Raw genomic sequence first — 22,176 nt, 5'->3', positions numbered from 1 at the left:
TCTTTACTTTTCTTGGCTAATTTGCAGGTTCTGGTTTTGGGAGTTAAAGTTGGAAGTAGAGTGAACAAATGAAGAGAAGAAGGCTCACGAACGTCAAGTAAGTTATCCTCTTATATTTAAAATATAACTAGGGAAAGATATTGTAGTTTGTTTGGTTATTTCTAAGTTAGGCCACTAAACCTAGGGATATCACTTTTGTCCCTAGAAGGGATTTGTTCAAAAAACAACTTGGTGACTGCACTAGGGAACGAGTTGTTCTTTGGTGGTTTTCTTTTCCATGGTCCATTAGGACATCTATAATCGACCTTTTTTATCTTGTTCAGACTGTAATTTGACTTTAGAAAATTGAATTTTAATTTTGGTTAGGGTTTCTTACTTGCTTTGTGTGTGAATCAACCCCATTACACTTGTCCTTCTGTGAAAGTGCGACATAGTGCAGCTTCCCTGTGTATTAGGTGTGCCTTAGTGGAATTTTCTTTCCTATAAACTATGATGAAACAATGAAAGTGCATTGTAATGTAGTTTTTCTATTCATTAAGTGTGAAACATTGTAATGGTGTACATAGCTTACCTGTGATGATGTCTAGAAAATACAAAAATTAGGGATTCTCTGTATTGCTTTGAAATTTGTCTTGTTTGTTGTAGTTTTTTGAGTCTTTGGTCTCCCTATTTCTCTATAAAGCCAACATTTACTTTAAGAATTAAATTTTGATTTCTCTTCGGTAGGAAATTGTTTTTTTCTTATCAAGTAGAGCTTTTTACAATTTGGATTGATTCTTGATACCTTTAAATAAGTTTCGTAGTTTTGTAGTTAGGTGTTCGAACTGTTCCTTTTTAGTAATCTAGTGAAAGTTAGAGTTTTCTTTACATTACAAAAATTCAAAAAAATACAAAATTATTGTTGATTAGGGCTTTGAATTTGGGAAGTTGGAATAGTGGATTTGAAGTTTTTGTTTTGGGAGTTTTTTTTTTTGCATTATTGCATTGAACTTCTTCCCTTTCTCTAGTTAGATCTTCATCGAATTGAAAAGAGGTCTCTCATATTATATGCATTTTAAGAATTTAGGTGAATATTTCATTTTTATAGTCAAACAGAAACCTTAATCAAAGAGAATATTTAAAATTTACCAATGAATCTAACGATCAATTGAAATAGTAAAAATATCTAGTTGTTCTAGGATAGAAGATATGTTTCGACATCTCTAAACACGGGATTTGTCATTAACTCTCTGTGTTACATTTTGGGAATGGTTAGTTTTCTATGTAATTAAAATTATATAGGATTTCTCTTCCATGTACCTTTGGATATATAAGAAGGTTCTCCATGTACAACGAGTATATAGGAATTCTCCCTGTTATACTCTTATACCAATAGGTGTCATATTTCATGATTGACTTGATGAGCTCTATAATATGTTCATTCCTTCCCTTGTTGCAAAGGTTTTCCATATTATCAAAAAATCAAAAAATGTAAAGAGGGTATACCCTAAAAGAAAAATCAAAGGGTGAAAATAAATAAAATGGTCGAAAAAATGAGTAGAAATGAACCCCAAACAAAGAAAGACCAGGAAAGTGTGCTAGTCCAAAACGCCACTACTTTTTCATTTTCTGTAATAAGCATTGTGTGCAGCTTGTTAATTTATGCCACAATTGATGAATGGCCAAATAGCTTAATCTTGGCTAATTCATATTTGAATTTCCTGCTTTAGAGATAGAGACTAAAATCTGACCAAATTGTTCAATCTTGGCAGATAAGTAGATAGGTAGAGTAAATAAAAAGGAGCTCAACAGTTTAATCTGAGCCCTTGCATGTTATAAGGGCAGACTTAGGTAGGCTTGCTATGAAAATAAAAGGAAAGTTGAAAAGCGTTTGCCAGTCTAAGTGCACTCGAATAAAGAAGAAAAAATGCTAGGCCAAAGTAGGCAGGGTAGGTAGATGGTGTTGCAGAATAATACTTGTGATAGATTATGTCGCTAAATGTGTTAATCTTTATCTCTATCACAAGTGCAAGGCAGAAATTATACTTGAAGCAGCTCAAGCAAGACAAGATTCAATAACTAACTCCCCTTCATACTTTTCCCTAAAGATCTCACTAATTTCCCCAAAGTATTAAGATCTGTTCTTAATATCATTAATAAACCACTCCTTCCCATCCATCTCATTTCATAAAGTCGCCTAAGTAAAACCCTATTTTACTTAATAAAATGGCAAGCATTTCTCATATAAAAACCCCCTTCGTCCCCTTCAAAGCCTCAGTTTAACCACAAAAGACAACTATTTTCTAACTTGGCGCTTTCATTACATTTTTTCATATTTAACATTTATTATATATAAATCCCAAAAAATATTACCCATCCCGTATTATGTAAATATATTAATAAAACCCCAATAGTTTATGTATCCCTGCCCTAGTTAACTATAACCGTAAATACAATTAAACGTAGATTAACAGGGATTGATAAATTTATTGGAAGTTTATTAGAACCCTCCTCGCGTAACAACGAGATTAATTAACCATTCGGGTTAATTAATAACCAAACCCCACAGACCAATCACATCACCCTGATGCGATTAAACGTGTTCAAATGCACCAGGCCCGCAGCAGTTAAACCTCCGCCATGTTCCATGCCCATCCACCGCTCGATCTATGCCTGTTCATCCAATAGTCTACATTGATATCGCGACCCCCCTCACCACCGAGCGTTAACTCACCATCGCCGGCAGTTTTCGGCCTGTACTAAAGCCACGTGTCGCGCTGCCAACCTGCTCGCTCGCCCTCCACCTAATACCACTTGACCCCAAAAGCGGTGCAAGCAAAACCACTTACCGCCTTCCGCTGACATCATCCGCCCTCCGCTAATGTCATCCGATCATCCACTAACATCATCCGCCCTCCACTGATGTCATCTGACCCTCTGCTGACGTCATCCATCCACTGAAATCCAAAAAATCCCACCAAACCTTTGTTTTGTCAAATAAACGATAAAAAAGCCATTTTTGCTGTAAAGCTCTCTAGCTCGCGCTCTCCTGCAAGCAACGTCCTGTTCAGTTACAAACCGGCACCTGACCAGCAAAACTACAGCATGAGCTCTGCAGTCGGCATTCGACCTGCATTTGTACAATTTTCTTCTTTTACGTAGGTATTTACCCAGTTTTCCATGAAACCCTGCAGTTTCGGTTCTCGGCTAAAAATTCTACTAGATGGAGTTGTTTACCAGATTGAGCAATTTACCAGACAACGATGAGCAGGGGTCAAAATAGGTCAAAGAGTATCAGTAAGAACAGGGTAGCCAACACAGAGTTACCGAAGAAGACAGCTGCCAGCCGAATTATATGGCCTACCTCCAGCACATTCAACAAAAACAGGACTAGCACAACATCGGTTCATCTTTCCCTATTTTCAAGGCTAGCTGTTTCTATTTCTTATAAACTATTTTTAGTCATCCTAGATATTATCTCACTCTATTATGAGATATTTGTTTTATAATTTGTTTCATAAATACCACCCCCCCACCCGCGCCCCCCATTGGAGTATTGTGAGTGGATTCCTAGACTTTTCTGTAATATTGAATTTTTGGAATAAAGAACTATTCGAATCAACTGTTGCATGGCTTACTGGATGAAGAATTGAAGCAGAGGACTTGTCACAGACTTCTTGAATCAACCACTGGAACAATAAGTCCTCCATATCTTTGTGTTTCAAAGTTTTCTTAGTTTATTATATCATCTGTGTTTCACAATCTGAATGATAAAGAAAAGATTTAATTTTAGAATATGCTTGATTGCACTCTGTTTTTAGTCATTATTGTTCTCTGTGTTTTCTTCACAATTAGGATAAGCAATGAAATCTTAATTTCTCCTGTTTCCTAATTCTTTCATGTTGATTATTTTCTAAAGAATAATTAAATTCTCCTTATCAGTAATCATCCAATTTCCCTCTTTAAATAGGTTTAAGGATTCTCAACTGCCCTTCACCCCATTTGAGCCCATTCCATCTGTTTCAAGTCTTTATTTGTTCCCTGTTTGACTACCTTGCTCTATGATACCATCCTCTGTTAAGAAACCTAATCCAGAAAGCCATCTTCTTTGACTCCATTAGCCCAATGGACTGAACTAATCTGTCTTACCTCTCTGTTCTATTGAATCTCACCACCCAAACTCAAAAAAAACCCTTGAACTTCATAACTAACCTAATACCTTTAAAAACAAAGCTAAATCATAAAGAGAGAGCCCTCTCTGGATACAAATTTGCTAGATTCTGTATCTAAAATATTGGTTAGTGGTTACCTCGGCCTCCTTTCTCTTTCTTACAACTTTTGGGAAAACCTGAGTGATAACATCAATGGCGACTCCACTGGGAATCTGAATAATTTGTTTGTGACTATTGTTTTCTATATAAGCTACAGATGGAGCTTGAAGTTAGCCAGGTGTTGGCATTTTGGTACGGGTGTGGCCCTATGGTACAGGTGTTTTCCTTGATGGCAACTCACTTTGGTGTCAGAGCTCAGTTCAGGCACTCAGAATGAAGGAAACCTTGTATATGTAGGTTCACCTTGCCGAAGACGCATATACACACGGGTTATACATTCAAAAGTCGTGTGTGCGTATACACGCACTTTTATGCACAGAAAAGCGCGTACATGGTGGGAAACTTATTTTTGGTCCATGGTTGTTAGTCCTTGGAATTTGAACCTATGGTTTTGGACCAAGGTATCTCGTCAGAAGTGTTGACCCCAGGTTTTGGGCCCTTGGTATTGGTTTATTATGGTTTTGGACCGTGGTATTGTGGAAGGCCTAAAACTATAAAAGAGGAAGGAGATCATGTGACAAGGTATCATCTGAATTATTATTGAATATCTGATAATGTACGAGATCTGAAATATTGGTGATTAGCATTGTGGAGCAGATCTGGATCTGAATGAAGGAGGAACCTTAGCGAAAACAAGGATAAGTTATATTGATGGGTCATAATCTCTTGGCTTGAATGATAATATCTTTGCATGATTTTGATCTGTTATATCTGGCACATGCATGATCTATAAATCTGATAATCTGGGTTAATCAGTGCCTGAATACTTGAAAGAGTGAATTATGTTTGTAGATTTGTACGCAGGTTCAGTGAAGGAAAACAGCGTATACGTAGGTTGTTCCATACATAGAAGCGTATGCACGCAGGTTTCAGGCCATTAAAGTAGCGTATACATTTTGAGTTGTGTTTTTGTTGCTTCTGTTTATTGCTGCAGTGTTCTGGGTTCAGTTTTGGTGTGTGGTACTGTTACTGTGATCTGGGTACAGTCATCAGAGAGGTGTTTATGTTGATTTAGTTTTGGTGAAAAGGTGATTGGTTGATGCAGAAATTCTTGATGGTTGATTGATGTTATTTATGGATCCAGTCTGAAAATTTATGAAACGTGGTCCTTGAAAGAAAGATAAGGTTGTAGCCTTCTGTAGGCCAGCACCTACGTACTAGTATCTTGGCTAGTGCAAGAGCTAAGGGGGTTGTAGCTCCCTTCCAGGAGAAGCTGGAAAAAGAGAGAGAGTTGTAGCTCTCTGTAGGTTGCAGCCTGCGTACTGGTAAAAGGACTGCACCAGTACATTTGTAAAAAGAATTTTCTAATTAAAGAAAAGATAGAGACGAATTGCAGCAGGTGGTTTTCACCCACATTGGGTTTCCACCTTATATCTTGTGTTCTTGTGTGCGATCGTCTTTCTGCTCTGCTTTACTGTTTCTGGTTACTGGTTATTTTATTCTGAATCACAGATTAATAACTGACATCTGAAAGATAAATCAAATTATAAGTCTGCTTTGTATACGTGGGTTTCTTTATCTATAATTGCGTATATACGCGGTTTGTATTAAGAGAAGTAGCGTATATCATCTGGAATTGGAAAAGGAAATATTTGACTTGATAATACTGATTCACCCACCCTCTCAGTATTAATTCCAACAATTGGTATCAGAGTAGGTCCTTCTGAAGAAGCTTGATCGCTTGAAGGAAGATCCTTCATCATGAGCAACTATGAGAGGGAAGCATCAATCAGGCCACCGGTTTTTGATGGGACAAACTTTGTATATTGGAAGGTAAGAGTTACTGCCTATCTTCAATCGTTGGGTACAGAAGTGTGGGATATCATAGATACAGGATATACTTTTCGAGCAGCAACTCCTACAGATCCGACTGAGAAGAAGAAATATGAAACAAATGCAAAGGCGGTCAATACTCTATTGGGATGTCTATCTCAATCAGAATTCGTGAAAGTTATGCAGTTAAAATCAGCAAAAGAAATATGGGACAAGATTGTCCTAAGCTATGAAGGAGATGATCAGGTAAAACGAGCAAAACTTCAAACCCTCAGGATTCAGTATGAAAATCTCAAGATGTAAATGATGAAAGTGTGGCTAACTATTTTCTTCGTGTAGATGAGATTGGTAATTGTATGAAAAAATTGGGTGAAGAAATAAAAGAGGTTGTTGTGGTTGAAAAAGTTCTAAGATCTTTGTCCCCTAGGTTTGAATCTAAAGTTTCTACAATAGAAGAAAAGGAGAATCTACAAAGCCTTAAAATGTCACAGCTACACGATATTCTAACTGCTTATGAAATGAGGAAAGGAGGACCATCAAACAGGAGAGAAGCTGCCTTCAAGGCTTCAGGCAAAGGCGAGTACTATGAGTTAGGACGCGTGTCAGAAGAAGAAGAAGAATCAAATTTTGTCAGAAATCTTCAACGGGGTACTGGACGGTTCCGAGGTAAGTTACCTTTCAAATTCTTTGCTTGTGGAAGAGTCGGTCACTATGCTGCCAAATGTCCTCACAAGGATAAGATTGACAAAGGGAAGGAACCTGTTAGATGGAACAAGAAACATAATGCAAATAAGAAAAGCTATTACACTCATGAATATAGTGATGGACTTTCAAATAGTGACGAAGATGAACGAGGTAATAAATATAAACTTTTAATGGCTTTTGAAGATGATGACTACATGGATGCTATAGATGTAGAAGGTTTTTCTGAAGAGATGACTAATATCAAAATCTGCTTAGAAGAGAAAAGTGCAATTATTGAGTCTCTACAATATCAACTCGCTGAAAGGGAAAAACATCTTGAAAAATTGGAATGTGAAATTGTTTGTCTTAGAAAGGAGATTGAGAAAACAAAAGCTATTAATCTTAAATTTGTTAAAGGATCTGAAACTCTGGATGAGATTATCAATGTGCAGTGTTCTCCACTAATCAAGACAGGTCTGGGATATAATGGAGAAACATCTCAAGCTTCTACCTCCAAAATTTATCTTGATGCAGCAAAGAAGAGCGAGCAAAGGCCTAATAGAAATCATCAGGTAAATCAGGGACAGTTTACCTCAAGAATGAATAAAGACTATCAAGAAAATCGGGGACAAGCTACCTTAAGGACAAACAGAAGCTACAATCAGCCACAAGTAAAATCTTCCCAATTTGCCTCAAGAATGGATGTCAGTAGAAACTACAATCGATTGGATGATAGATTTGATAATTGCAGGAGTTTCTTCAATGGCCAATGTTTCTCTTGCCATAATTTTGGTCACAAAGAAACTCAATGTGTTTCCTATAAGACAATCATGACTAGAGAAGCTCAAAAACAAAGGAATATGAATGGAATCACGAAAAGGACTTATAAAAACTTTTCGGCCCTTGAAAATGAAGTTGAATGTTCTATTTGTAATAACTTTGGTCATGAAGATTCTGAATGCAGGAGCAGGTTTTGGAAGACAACTCAGAAGGAACATACCTCAAGTGCCAGAACATGGAGAATGAAGGAACCACAACCAGAAAGATGTGGGATAGCCTTCTATGCAGAAGGACAGGAAAATATATGGTATATCGACAACAGATGTTCAAAGCATATGACAGGGGATAAAGAAAAACTTGAATCATATACTGCAATAGAAAAGGGGAAGAAGGTGTCTTTTGGAAATGATACCCCTGCAGCCATAAAAGGAAAAGGCACTGCTCAGTTGAAAGAACAGGTCAAAGCTAGAAATGTTTTGTATGTTGATGGCTTGAAGCATAATCTACTAAGTGTTAGTCAGATGTGCGATCAAGGAACCGAGGTAATATTTCGATCAAATGGATGTAGTGTTCGTGATCTTGATACAGGAGAAACAGTGATCAAAGGCAGAAGAACTCCAAATAATCTATACATATTTGAAGAAGGACAACAACAATGCTATTTAAGCAAGGATGATGAACATTGGTTATGGCACCAGAGGTTGGGGCATCTAAGCTTTTCATAAATAAGGAAAGCATGAAAATACCAGGCAGTTCGTGGTCTTCCAGATATCAAAATTCCAGACAACCCCATATGCAAATCATGTCAGTTTGGTAAGCAAACCAGAACTAACTTTCCTGAGAAGGAAGGATCAGCTAGCAGGCCTCTTGAGCTAGTCCATACAGATGTATGTGGTCCATTTAGACCAGGTCACCTCGAGGAGAAGAATACCTTATACTATTCATTGACGACTTCTCCAGGTTTGTTTGGTTAGGATTTATGAAGCACAAAGACGAAGCATTCGAAAAATTCAAATCCTTCAAAGCCTTGGCTGAAAATGAATCAGATTACAAAATTAAGTGCCTCAGGTCCGACAGAGGTGGGGAATTTACCTCAAATGAATTTTTTGATTTCTGTGAAGAACATGGAATAAGAATGGAATTCTCTACAGCTAGAACTCCTCAGCAAAATGGAGTGGCGGAAAGGATGAACAGAACAGTCCAACAAATGGCTCGTGCTATGCTTGATGAGTCTGGAACTCCCGCAACCTTCTGGGGTGAAGCTGCATACATAGCGGTTGTTATTCTCAACAAAACAAATGTCTGAGTGAACAGCACTGAAACTCCTCATGAGCTCTGGTATGGTGAAACTCCTTCGGTAAAGCATTTCAAAATTTTTGGGAGCAAATGCTATATTAAGAATACTGATGAGCAGCTTGGCAAACTTGAACCTAGAGCAGATGAAGGCATTCTCCTTGGTTATTCTCCCTACAACAAAGCATATAAGTGTTACAATAAAAGGCTTGGAAGAATTGTTGACAACATTGATGTAGTGGTTGATGAAAAAGGATACATCCCTAGGGAAGTGAATCATGAAAATATCAATGAGGATGAAGACTACTCTCTAAATCAGACAGATGATGAAGAAGAACCCCAAGAGGCACCAGATGAATAGATAAGGATAGAAGAAAAGACTCCATCCAGGTACGTTCAGAAGAATCATCCAGAATCTCAAATTTTGGGTCAGAAAGAAGCAGGTATACAAACAAGAAGAACAATAGCAGAAGCTTCAAGCTATTTGGCGTTGCTCTCTTCCACTGAACCGCAAAATGTAAAAGAAGCATGCAAAGATGAGTGTTGGGTTAAGGCAATGGACGAAGATCTTGAGCAGATCGAAAAGACTAACACTTGGGAGTTGGTTCCTAGACCAAAAGACAAAAATGTCATAGGAACAAAATGGATCTTCAAAAATAAGTTGAATGAAAATGGGGAAGTGATTAGAAACAAGGCCAGACTTGTTTGCAAAGGGTATGCTCAACAGGAAGGAATAGACTTTGAAGAAACTTTTGCTCCCGTTGCTAGACTTGAGGCCATCAGAATGTTCCTTGCTCTCTCTAGCTTCCAGAAGTTCAAAGTATTTCAAATGGACGTAAAATCAGCCTTTCTGAATGGAGACTTAGAAGAAGAAGTATACATAGAGCAACCAGACGAATTTATCCTTGGGAATGATCCAAATCTTGTATGTAGACTTAAAAAGGCTGTCTATGGGCTTAAACAAGCTCCAAGGGCTTGGTACTATCGTTTGGATAAATATCTTCATCAACAAGGTTTTTCAAAAGGATCAGCAGATAGCAATCTCTATATAAAAATTGAAAATAACAAATTGCTAATACTTGTTGTGTATGTAGATGATATTATCTTTGGAAGCAATGAAGAAGCTATGAGTCAAAGCTTTGCCTTGGTGATGCAGAAAGAATTCGAAATGTCCTTGCTTGGAGAACTGACATACTTTCTTGGATTGCAAATCCAACAAAATGAAGGCGGAATCTTCTTGTCTCAAACCAAGTACCTCAAGCAAATTCTGAAGAAGTATGGCATGGAAGATTCAAAACCAGTATGTACCCCCATGGTTACAGGATCCAGCCTTAGTGCAAATGATGAATCGGCAGCAGTGCATCAACCAACCTATAGATCTATGATTGGAAGCCTTCTTTATTTGACAGGTACCCGACCAGACATCATGCATGCAGTGGGAATAGTTGGAAGATTTCAGGCAAATCCAAAGGAAACTCATCTTCAGGCAGTCAAGAGAATCTTCAAGTACCTTCAAGGAACTCAAAACTATGGCTTATGGTACCCTAGAGGTATAGATATCACACTTCATGCTTACACAGATGCAGATTGGGTCGGAAGCGTGGATGATAGGAAGAGCACAAGTGGTGGTGCATTCTTTATGGGTTCCAGATTAGTATCTTGGTTCAGCAAGAAATAGAGTTTGATTTCTTTATCTACAGCTGAAGCGGAATATGTGGTTGCTGCATCTTGTTGCACTCAACTTCTTTGGATGATGCAAACCTTGCAGGATTTTCAAATCACATGTACTCCACCTGTCTCTATCTTATGTGATAATACAATTGCAATAAGCATTTCAAAGAATCCTGTCATGCATTCAAAGACCAAGCACATACCTATCAAATATCACTTTCTTCGGGAACAAGTGCTTGAGCAAAAAGTCAAGTTGGAGTATGTTCCTTCTAAGGAACAAATTGCCGATATCCTCACCAAACGACTGCCCAGCGAAACTTTTGAATATCTCAGACAGAAGCTGGGAGTAGTTGATGCTTCATCCTGTTGTTGAAGCTTGTCTGTATCAAAGAAAAGTTGGTGTATGCGAGTTGGATGAGGGGAATCAGTGTACATACGCCGATTTATGCAGGTGCAATCGCGTATCTGGAGTTCTGAAGAAAATCAGCAAGGACAGACTCTGGTTGAAGAGAGTCTGATATGGGTCTGTTAGAGACCATCAGGCACGGGTTCAGGGGGAGCAGATAATCTTCTAATAATGCATTGTTGGCATTACCTTAGAAGCTCTTGGTTCTAGTACTCAAGCTATTTTTGGTTCAGGTGGATCAGCTGCAGAAAGGAGAACAGAAGGAGAACATGGTTGCTTATATATACAGTGATTGTCAAAAGCTGCTGATAGTAGTCATTGGTCATTTGCATAAGTCTTGATATTTCGTCTCTATGTCATGTATATTATTTTATCAAGGTCATGTAATGGCATATTTTGGTTTCCCCACTATGCCTGGGATGATTGATGTGATTGGTTGTCATATGTAAATTTCTGATGTATCCCCACTTGGTTGGGTGGATGATCCCCACTTGGTTGGGTGATGGTTGTATGTATTGAGTCTTTTGGTGATAGGAAGGTATTTTATGATGTATATGGTTCTTCTTGAAGAACATCTTTTTGCCTACAGTCAGGGGGAGCATGTTCAGCACAGCAAACATAGATATCAGCATGTACTTAGGGGGAGCATGTTCAGCACAGCAGAGCATAGATATCAGCATGTACTCAGGGGGAGCACAACCCTTTTCCCTTGATGACAAAGGGGGAGAATGACTTTGAGGATCGTGGGGTTGCCATCAAGTCCAAAGGGGGAGATTGTTGGCATTTTGGCACAGGTGTGGCCTTATGGTACAGGTGTTGTCCTTGATGGCAACTCACTTTGGTGTCAGACCTCAGTTCAGGCGCTCAGAATGAAGGAAATATTGTATATGCAGGTTCACCTTGCCGAAGACGCGTATACACGTGGGTTAAACGTTCAGAAGTCGCGTATGCGTATACATGCACTTTTATGCATAGAAAAGCGCGTACATGGTGGGAAACTTATTTTTGGTCCATGGTTGTTAGTCCTTGGAATTTGAACCTATGGTTTTGGACCAAGGTATCTCGTCAGAAGTGTTGACCCTAGGTTTTGGGCCCTTGGTATTGGTTTATTATGGTTTTGGACCGTGGTATTGTGGAAGGCCTAAAACTATAAAAGAGGAAGGAGATCATGTGACAAGGTATCATCTAAATTATTATTGAATATCTGATAATGTACGAGATCTGAAATATTGGTGATTAACATTGTGGAGCAGATCTAGATCTGAATGAAGGAGGAACCTTAGTGAAAAGAAGGATAAGTTCTATTGATGGGTCATAATCTCTTGGCTTGAATGATAATATCTTTGCATGATTTTGATCTGTTATATCTGGCACATGCGTGATCTATAAATCTGATAATCTGGGTTAATCAGTGCCTGAATACTTGAAAGAGTGAATTATGTTTGTAGATCTGTACGCAGGTTTAGTTCTGCTAAGGCGCGTATATACGCAGGTTCAGTGAAGGAAAACAACGTATACGCAGGTTGTTCCATACGCAGAAGCGTATGCACGCAGGTTTCAGGCCATTAAAGTAGCGTATACATTTTGAGTTGTGTTTTTTCTGCTTCTGTTTATTGTTGCAGTGTTCTGGGTTCAGTTTTGGTGTGTGGTACTGTTATTGTGATCTGGGTACAGTCGTTAGAGAGGTGTTTATGTTGATTTAGTTTTGGTGAAAAGGTGATTGGTTGATGCAGAAATTCTTGATGGTTGATTGATGTTATTTATGGATCCAGTCTGAAAATTTATGAAACGTGGTCCTTGAAAGAAAGAGAAGGTTGTAGCCTTCTGTAGGCCAGCACCTACGTAATAGTATCTTGGCTAGTGCAAGAGCTAAGGGGGTTGTAGCTCCCTTCCAGGAGAAGCTGGAAAACGAGAGAGAGTTGTAGCTCTCTGCAGGTTGCAGCCTGCGTACTGGTAAAATGATTGCATGAGTACATTTGTAAAAAGAAGTTTCTAATTAAAGAAAAGATAGAGACGAATTACAGCAGGTGGTTTTCACCCACATTGGGTTTCCACCTTATATCTTGTGTTCTTGTGTGCGATTGTCTTTCTGCTCTGCTTTACTGTTTCTGGTTACTGGTTATTTTCTTCTGAATCACAGCTTAATAACTGACATCTGAAAGAGAAATCAAATTATAATTCTGCTTTGTATACATGGGTTTCTTTATCTATAGTTGCGTATATACGCGGTTTGTATTAAAAGAAGTAGCGTATATCATCTGGAATTGGAAAAGGAAATATTTGACTTGATAATACTGATTCACCCCCCCCCCCCCCCCCCTCTCAGTATTAATTCCAACACTCTGGATACAGATTTGATAGATTCTGTATCTAAAATATTGGTTAGTGGTTACCTCGGCCTCCTTTCTGTTTCTTACAACTTTTGGAAAAACCTGAGTGATAACATCAATGGCGACTCCACTGGGGATCTGAATAATTTTTTTGTGACTACTGTTTTCTATATAAGCTACAGACGGAGCTTGAAGTTAGCCAGGTAGCCTTTGAAATGCTTTTCCTTTGCAATTGCGGAAGTAAATGAATGCTACTTAAGTCTATCTCCGGTCTAGCTTATAGATTGGACAGTTGGTTTCAAATACTTGATCAGTTCCTCTTTTCAAATAAGTCTTTAAGAAAATTCAAAATTCCCACATCTAAAACCTCCTAGAAGAGACTGTTAAAGTTGTATTGTCAAATCTATTTCAAGAAAAAACCAAAAATACACCTAGAAACCTGGCTTCAGAAAGGATTCATTACACCAGATCAAATCTTGATCCAAATCCACCACCTATGTTTGAAAATCCTAATCTGATTCCTAGGATTCTTAGAAGACAAGAGAGCCAAGAAAATTCTGCTAGTTCTCGACCTCTATACAGATCAAGATCCTGTCCTGTGAGGTGGATCTACCTTGAGGACGAACCTTTTGATGAATATTTTGAAAGCTCTTCATTTGTGACCTTTTCAGAATCTGGGTTAACCCACACAGTTCAAGATCCAATATTCATTGAAAATTTGCAGATTGAAGTTGTTACTTCACATCTTGACAGACATTTGCAGAACTCCATTCAATTTGAGATTACCTCTGAAAGAACACCAAACCTTTCTGTGATTACTACAGCTTCTCTGAGTTCACCATCAGCACCTCAGACTTCCCTACCTCCAGCCACCCTTTCCACTTCTCCATCCACAACACACATTCCCATTGTTATCCCTTCTCCTCCAGTTGTCACATCTATTTCTGCAACCATGGAAAACCGATATACTCCCCTGCACTTACCTACCAATCCAGGGGCTATGCCCCAAGACTATCAAAGTAAAATCACTTCTTTTGAAGGTACTGGCACTTACACAACTCAACAACATACCAAGAAAATGACCGACTATTTTTAAATATATGAGGTTGATGCTGATGATGTTAGAATGAAAGTATTTGTTCAAAGTTTAACTGGAGATGTTAGAACATGGTTTAGAGCCCTCCCTGCAAATAGTATCAATGACCCACAAGCTCTTTATCAGAACTTCTTGAACAGATGGGAAAAGAAGAAAGATCCTCTCCACATTTTATCAGAATATGAAACTTAAGAAGAGGCACACAAGAAACTGTCCAAGATCACTGTACCAGATTCAATAATGTCTACAATGCTATTCCTCAAAATCTCAGACCTCCTCCAGATTTGGCCTTCATCAAATTCCCTGATGCATTTTATTTTGATATGGCATACCAACTTAGGGAAAGAGCTCCTCGAAACTTAGAAGAGATGCAAAGTATAGCTGTCAGTGTTGAGGCCAACCTGATATCTAAACGATCTAGAGCCAGAGCTGAAAGGACACCTTTCAAAGAATAACCTTCTACCTTTGAACAGAAATTAGATTTTATTATTAAAAGAATGGATATACTTGGAGATAGAGTAGAAACAATCGAGAGAAAATCCCCTTGGGATGGTCAACCAGGCAATACTGGGAGAAATCCAAATTTCAAGAAGAACCAAAATCCTAACACTGGAAAGACAGGGCCTGACCAAAATATTAGGCCCCCATTTCAAGAAAATTATGCTGAAGCCTCAACTTCTGATGAACCAACAGAAGACACTCAAATTAATTTGATGGGACTCAACAATGAACAACAATTTTTCTTTACCCAAGAGGATCAAGAAGCTCACATTCTTAAACAATTCCAAACTCAGTCAGGTGAATCATTTGACTTTAGGGAGGGGTATGTTACAGCCATTTATGAAGTCCACAAACAATACAATCTGAGGAGCAAAAGAATAGATGTCCCTGAAACCAATAAACAGAAAGGTACCAAGCAGCCTAACAAAGGTAAGATCAAATTGTACATATTCTTTCTAAAACAGGTCCTAACCCTAATAACCCAATTGTTGAAGATGTATCAGAAAATCAACCACCTAAAAAACAACCTTCCACTTCTATTCCTTCTAAAGGAAACGTAGAAGAGCCTCTAGAACTTGATATGGAAACAACTTCAACCCATAATCCCACTCCTGAAGAGGAGATAAACACAGAAAATCCAGTTGTCCGAAATACAAGAACTCAGACCGAAAAACCTTTTAATCTTGAGACAAAAGTAGGAAAACTAAAGATAGTTGTTCTATTATTAGAATTAGCTAAACATGATGTCTACAGAAGTCAAATCAACAGATCACTCAAAATTTTTGTGAAAGAAGATTCAGTAAATGTTTTTAATGACCAGTATGAATTGATATTTGGCCCTCGATTAAATGGAAAAGAAATATATGGAGAAGTTCCTCCTTTCTATGTAAGTTTAAACATACATGATAAAATACTTCATAATGCCATGTTTGATTCTGGCGCTTCTCATAACTTAATGCCTAAATCTGTAATGGAGAGGCTAGACCTTGACATCACCAGGCCATATAAAGACCTTTTCTCTTTTGATTCAAGTTAGGTCAGATGTTTAGGTTTAATCAAAGACTTATGTGTATCACTAGTCCAATATCCTGCCAAAACCATCTTAATGGACATAGTGGTAGCTGATATTCCACCAAAGTATGGCATGTTATTGTCTAGATCTTGGGGTGCAAAGCTTCAAGAATTTCTACAGTTAGACATGTCTTACGCTACCATTTCAGTGTTTGGTCAACCCAAGAAACTATACAGAGAAACCTTAATGAAGTATGTAGTAAGTAGTCAAGAGAAACCTCAAAATTTCCCTATCTACTCAGTACAGTCAGATATGAATTCTTTTATCTTTTACAACAATGAAATTGATCCCCCACATGAGATAAAAGTTTTAGTAGATGAAACAGAAGAAATAGCAAATGAAAAGTCTAGTGTTCGAATACAAGAAATTTCTGAAAATCATGAAACATCAGATAAACCAGAAGAAACTAAAAAACCAGATCTCCCTATTAAACAGATCCTTGAAACTCTAGATACTAATTATGAACATGAAATCCTTTGGTACTTAGAATTTGATGGTTCTGTGAACAAATCAGGAGCAGGAGTAGGAGTCTGGGTGCACAATCTTGAAAACAATCATGCTGAAGGCCATGCCTACAGATTAAACTTTAGATGCACTAATAATATGGCTGAATATGAATCTCTATTGCTAGGTCTTAAACTGGTCAATAAATTGGGAGCAACTAGAGTGTCAGTCCTGGGAGATTCTGATTTAATCATTCAACAGATAAAGGGGAAGTTCTTAACAAATGATCCCAGATTAAGAGAGTACAAAGGAACAACTATAGAGATCCTCAATACATTTCCAGAAACTCAGCTTGCCAAAATCCCGAGAAAACATAACTTGCAAGCTCATAGCCTGGAAACGTTTGCCAGCACCTGCAAATTACCATTTGAACCAAATCATCAATTCACAACTGAAATTAGACACAGGCCAGCCATACCTGATAATGTAAAGAACTGGAAAGTGTTTGACAGTGATAATCAGATCAACATATTTTTTAACCCTAGAAGAAGAATTTTCTATTACTAACATAGATGTAGATACAGTTAGTGATTTTGATCCAACAAATCAGATAGAAACAGACATTTCAGCAGAAAATGCAACTCAAATGCTTCATCCGACGAAATTTACCAAAAAGGAAATACAGGATCTTAAAGGAATAGACATTGATGAGATTATTGAAGGAGAATCTGAAGTTATCAATTTGAAAGACAATTATTTGCCCAAAGGATTAACTCCTTTGGAATATCTCTTTGATTTCAACGATATTCCAAAAAAACCCAAGATGGAACCTCTAAAAGCAGACATTGAAGACTATAACATAGGAACTGAAGAAAAGCCAAAAATGGTAAAATTATCCAAATATTTGCCCCCTGATCAAAAACTTAAGTATGTTGAACTAATCAAAGAATTCCAGGATGTTTTTGCTTGGAGCTATGAAGACCTGAAGTCTTATGACACCTCTGTAATTCAACATACAATACACCTCAAGGAAAATCAAAAACCATTCAAACAAAAGCTAAGAAGAATTAACCCTGTACTGCTTCCTTTAATTGAAAAAGAAATCAAACAAATGCATGATGCAGGGATAATTGCTCCAATCAGATTTTCAGAGTGGGTGTCTAATTTAGTGCCTACCACGAAGAAAACAGGAGAAATCAGATTATGTGTTGACTCAAGAAATGTAAAGAAGGTTTCTTTGAAAGACAATTACCCTTTACCTAAAATGGATCATATTTTACAAAGGGTAGTAGGTGCTTCTAGGATTTCACTTTTGGATGGATTTTCAGGTTATAATCAGATTCTGGTTCATCCTGATGACCAATAAAAGGTTGCATTTACAACACCATGGGGTACATTCAAATATGTTAAAATGCCATTCAGACTTAAGAATGCAGGGGCAACCTTTCAATGAGCAATGGACATAGCTTTTGCAAAAGAAATTCATGATTTTCTAGTTATATATCTATATGACCTGACTGTATTTTCCGAATCAGATCAGCAACATTTAGATCATCTCAAACAAGTGTTTTTAAAATGCAAAAAGTATGGTATTTCATTAAATCCTAAAAAGTCTTTGTTTGGTCTAGAAGAAGGAAAAATGTTAGGCCATATCATCTCCAAAGATGGCATTATAATTGATCCCGCTAGAATAGAATCTATTCTGCAAATGCCCCACCCCAGAAATGTCAAAGAATTTCAAGCTTTCCTAGGAAAGATTAACTTTTTAAGAAGATTCATATCTAATTTGGCTAAATTAAGTAGATTGCTGAACAATATGTTAAAAAAGGATTCAAAGGTTAAATGGACAGTAGAAGCCAAACAATCATTTGAAGAAATTAAAATGGCTTTGACTAGAACGCTAGTCCTTACAAGTCCAAAGTTTGATAGAGACTTCATAATTTTTTCATTTGCATCAGAACACACTATAGCAGCTGTTTACTGCAAAAAGATGATCAAGGATGTGAAAAAACCATAGCCTTTTTCAATAAAGCACTTAGAGATGCACCTCTAAATTACAAAATCATGGAAAAATAGGCTTTTGCACTTGTGAAAGCTATTAAAGACTTCAAATTCTATATATTGTACTCCCATGTAATAGCGCATGTACCAAATGTTGTTGTCAAAGACATCCTGACTCAGGATGGAATTGAAGGCAAATGAGGTAAATGGATAGCTAATATATTGGAGTACGATATTGAAATAAAACCTACAAAGCTTATAAAAGGACAGGGATTGGCTAAACTCATGACTGAAACAAACTTTCAAACCCTGGATATTAATGAACTGGATAATGAACAGGAGATGGCGACTCCACAAATCAGCCAGGCCTTCTTAGAATCACCTTGGTATGCTGATATAACTCAAGTATTATTAAACCTGCAGGCTCCTCCAAGGTTATCCAGAACAAAGAAAAGGTTTTTAAAGATGAAATCTTCAAAATTTTGTATTTTATATAATGCTCTCTTTTGGAAAAATCATGAAGGTATTCTATTGAATTGTTTAATAAAATAAGAAGCTGACAAGGTTCTCAAAAAATTTCATGCAGGGGACTGCGGTGGACACCTTTACTGGAAATCAACTACAGACAAAATCCTAAGGGCTGGATTTTATTGGCCAAACTTGTTCGCTGATGTAAAGAAGTTTGTCACTGCTTGCCACAAATGCCAAATTTTTGAAGGCAAAAGGAAACTGTTACCCTTACCCGTGAGACCAATTTCCACTAAAAAGCCCTTTCAATAATGGGGTTTGGACTTCATTGGAGAAATACACCCTCCCTCTTCTGGCCAACATAAATGGATCCTCACTGCCACAGACTATTTCACCAAATGGATAGAAGCCATTCCTTCTAGACAAGCCAATGATACTGTGATTATAGGATTCTTAGAAACCAACATATTGTCTAGATTTGGCTGTCCTAAAAAGATCATAATTGATAATGTTGTTTCCTTCAAGTCCAAGAAAATGATAAATTTTTGTAACAAATACCATATCACTTTAGGCCATTCCACAGCCTATTACCCTCAAGGTAATGGTCTAGCTGAGTATTCCAATAAAAGCTTGATTAATATTATTAAGAAATTGTTGGAAGAGAACAATAAAAACTAGCACAAGAAACTTATAAATCCATTATGGGCAGACAGACTTACTACAAAGAGATCTATTGGAACTAGCCCTTATGAGTTAGTTTATGGCATGGAGGCTGTATTTCCTTCATCTTTAAGAGTTCCTATAATGAAATTACTGCAAGAAGCTCGGGTGGAACCCAATGACATTCAAAGGAGAATAAATCAGACCATCCATTTGCAGCAGACCAGAGAGGAAGTGCACCAAAGATCCCAAGTGTTACAAGAAAAACTCAAGAAAATATTTGATAAAAGGACCAAAGCAGAAGACTTCTACCTTAGAGACAAAGTTCTAAGATGGGATTCCATGAGAGAAGACAAAGGAAACCATGGGAAGTTTGACTTCCTGTGGAAAGGGCCATTTATCATCTAGGCATTACAAGGGAACAATACTTACTTTTTGAAGAGCCTGGATGGTACAGAAACAGAAGAAGGACCAGTGAATGTTCGGATGCTGAAACATTACTTTGATCCAGTTTTTTAAGGTATTCTGACTCTAACATGTACATACTATATCCTTGATAATGTCACAGTTTGGATTGGATAGTAACTTGCTGAAGTTGAAGCTCAAAGAGAAGGCCCTAAGCTTCACAAGTGTGCTGTCATATATACAATAAAGCAACCAACAAAAAGAGATTTCAGAGCATAGTCTAAGTTATTCAGAAGGCCATCTGACCTGCTGTTCTTGACTTTCCACCAGGAAAAGCCATCCCCAAGTGGAGCCACTGTTATACTCCTATACCAATAGGTGTCATATTTTATGATTGACTTGATGAGCTATGTAATATGTTCATTCCTTCCCTTGTTGCAAAGGTTTTCCATATTATCAAAAAATGTAAAAATTGTAAAGAGGGTATACCTTAAAAAAAAAAAATCAAAGGGTGAAAATAAATAAAATGGTCGAAAAAATGAGTAGAAATGAACCCCAAACAAAGAAAGACCATGAAAGTGTGCTAGTCCAAAATGCCACTATTTTTTCATTTTCTGTAATAAGCATTGTGTGCATCTTGTTAATTTATGCCACAATTGATGAATGGCCAAACAACTTAATCTTGGCTAGTTCATATTTGAATTTCCTATTTTAGAGATAGAGAATAAAATCTGACCAACTTGTTCAATCTTGGCAGATAAGTAGATAGGTAGAGTAAATAAAAAAGAGCTCAACAGTTTAATATGAGCCCTTTGATGTTATAAGGGCAGACTTAGGTAGGCTTGCTACGAAAAGAAAAGGAAAGTTGAAAAGGGTTTGCTAGTCTAAGTGCACTCGAATAAAGAAGAAAAAATGCTAGGCCAAAGTAGGCAGGGTAGGTAGATGGTGTTGCAGAATGATACTTGTGATAGATTATGTCGCTAAATGTGTTAATCTTTATCTCTATCACAAGTGCAAAGGCAAACATTATACTTGAAGCAGCTCAAGCAAGACAAGATTCAATAACTAACTCCCCTTCATACTTTTCCCTAAAGATCTCACTAATTTCCCCAAAGTATTAAGATCTATTCTTAATATCATTAATAAACCACTCCTTCCCATCCATCTCATTTCATAAAGTCGCCTAAGTAAAACCCTATTTTACTTAAGAAAAGGGCAAGCATTTCTCATATAAAAACCCCCTTCGTCCCCTTCAAAGCCTCAGTTTAACCACAAAAGACAATTGTTTTCTAACTTGGCGCTTTCATTACATTTTTTCATATTTAACATTTATTATATATAAATCCCAATAAATATTACCCATCCCGTATTATGTAAATATATTAATAAAACCCTGATAGTTTATGTATCCCCGCCCTAGTTAACTATAACCGTAAATACAATTAAACGCAGATTAACAAGGATTGATAAATTTATTTGAAGTTTATTAAGAACCCTCCCCGCGCGACAATGGGATTAATTAACCATCCGGGTTAATTAATAACCAAACCCCGTGCACCAATCACATCACCCGATGCGATTAAACATGTTCAAATGCGTCGGGCCCGCAACAGTTAAACCTCCGCCATTTTCCACGCCCGTCTGCCCCTCGATCTATGCGTGTTCATCCAACGGTCTACATTGATATCACGACCCCCCTCACCACCGAGCATTAACTTGTGATCGCCAGCGGTTTTCGGCCTGTACCAAAGCCACGTGTCGGGCTGCCAACTTGCTCACTCACCCTCCGCCTAATACCACTTGACCCAAAAAGTGGTGCGAGCAAAACTGCTTACCACCTTCCGCTGATGTCATTCGCCCTCCGCTGATGTCATCCAATCATCCACTGACGTCATCCGCCCTTCGCTGACATCATCCGAACCTCCGCTGACATCATCTGCCGACTGAAATCCAAAAAATCCCGCCAAACCTTGGTTTTGTCAAATAAACGATAAAAAAGCCATTTTTAGCGTAAAGCTCTCCACCCCACGCTCTCTTGCAAGCAATGTCTTGTTCAGTTAAAAACCGGCACCCAACTAGAAAAACTACACCATGAGCTCCGTAGCTGGACATTCGACCTGCATTTGTATGGTTTTCTTCTTTTACACAGGTATTTACCCAGTTTTCCATGGAACCCTGTAGTTTTAGTTCTCGGCTGAAAATTCTACCGAATGGAGCTGTTTACCAGATTTAGCAATTTACCAGACAGTGATGAGCAGGGGTTAAAACAGGTCGAAGAGTAT

Source organism: Pinus tabuliformis, chromosome 1_2 (assembly GCF_031772625.1).
Source record: "Pinus tabuliformis cultivar Carrire ecotype Pingquan chromosome 1_2, CPIR1, whole genome shotgun sequence".
NCBI classification, from domain to species: Eukaryota; Viridiplantae; Streptophyta; class Pinopsida; order Pinales; family Pinaceae; genus Pinus; species Pinus tabuliformis.
This window is presented reverse-complemented; position numbering follows the sequence as displayed.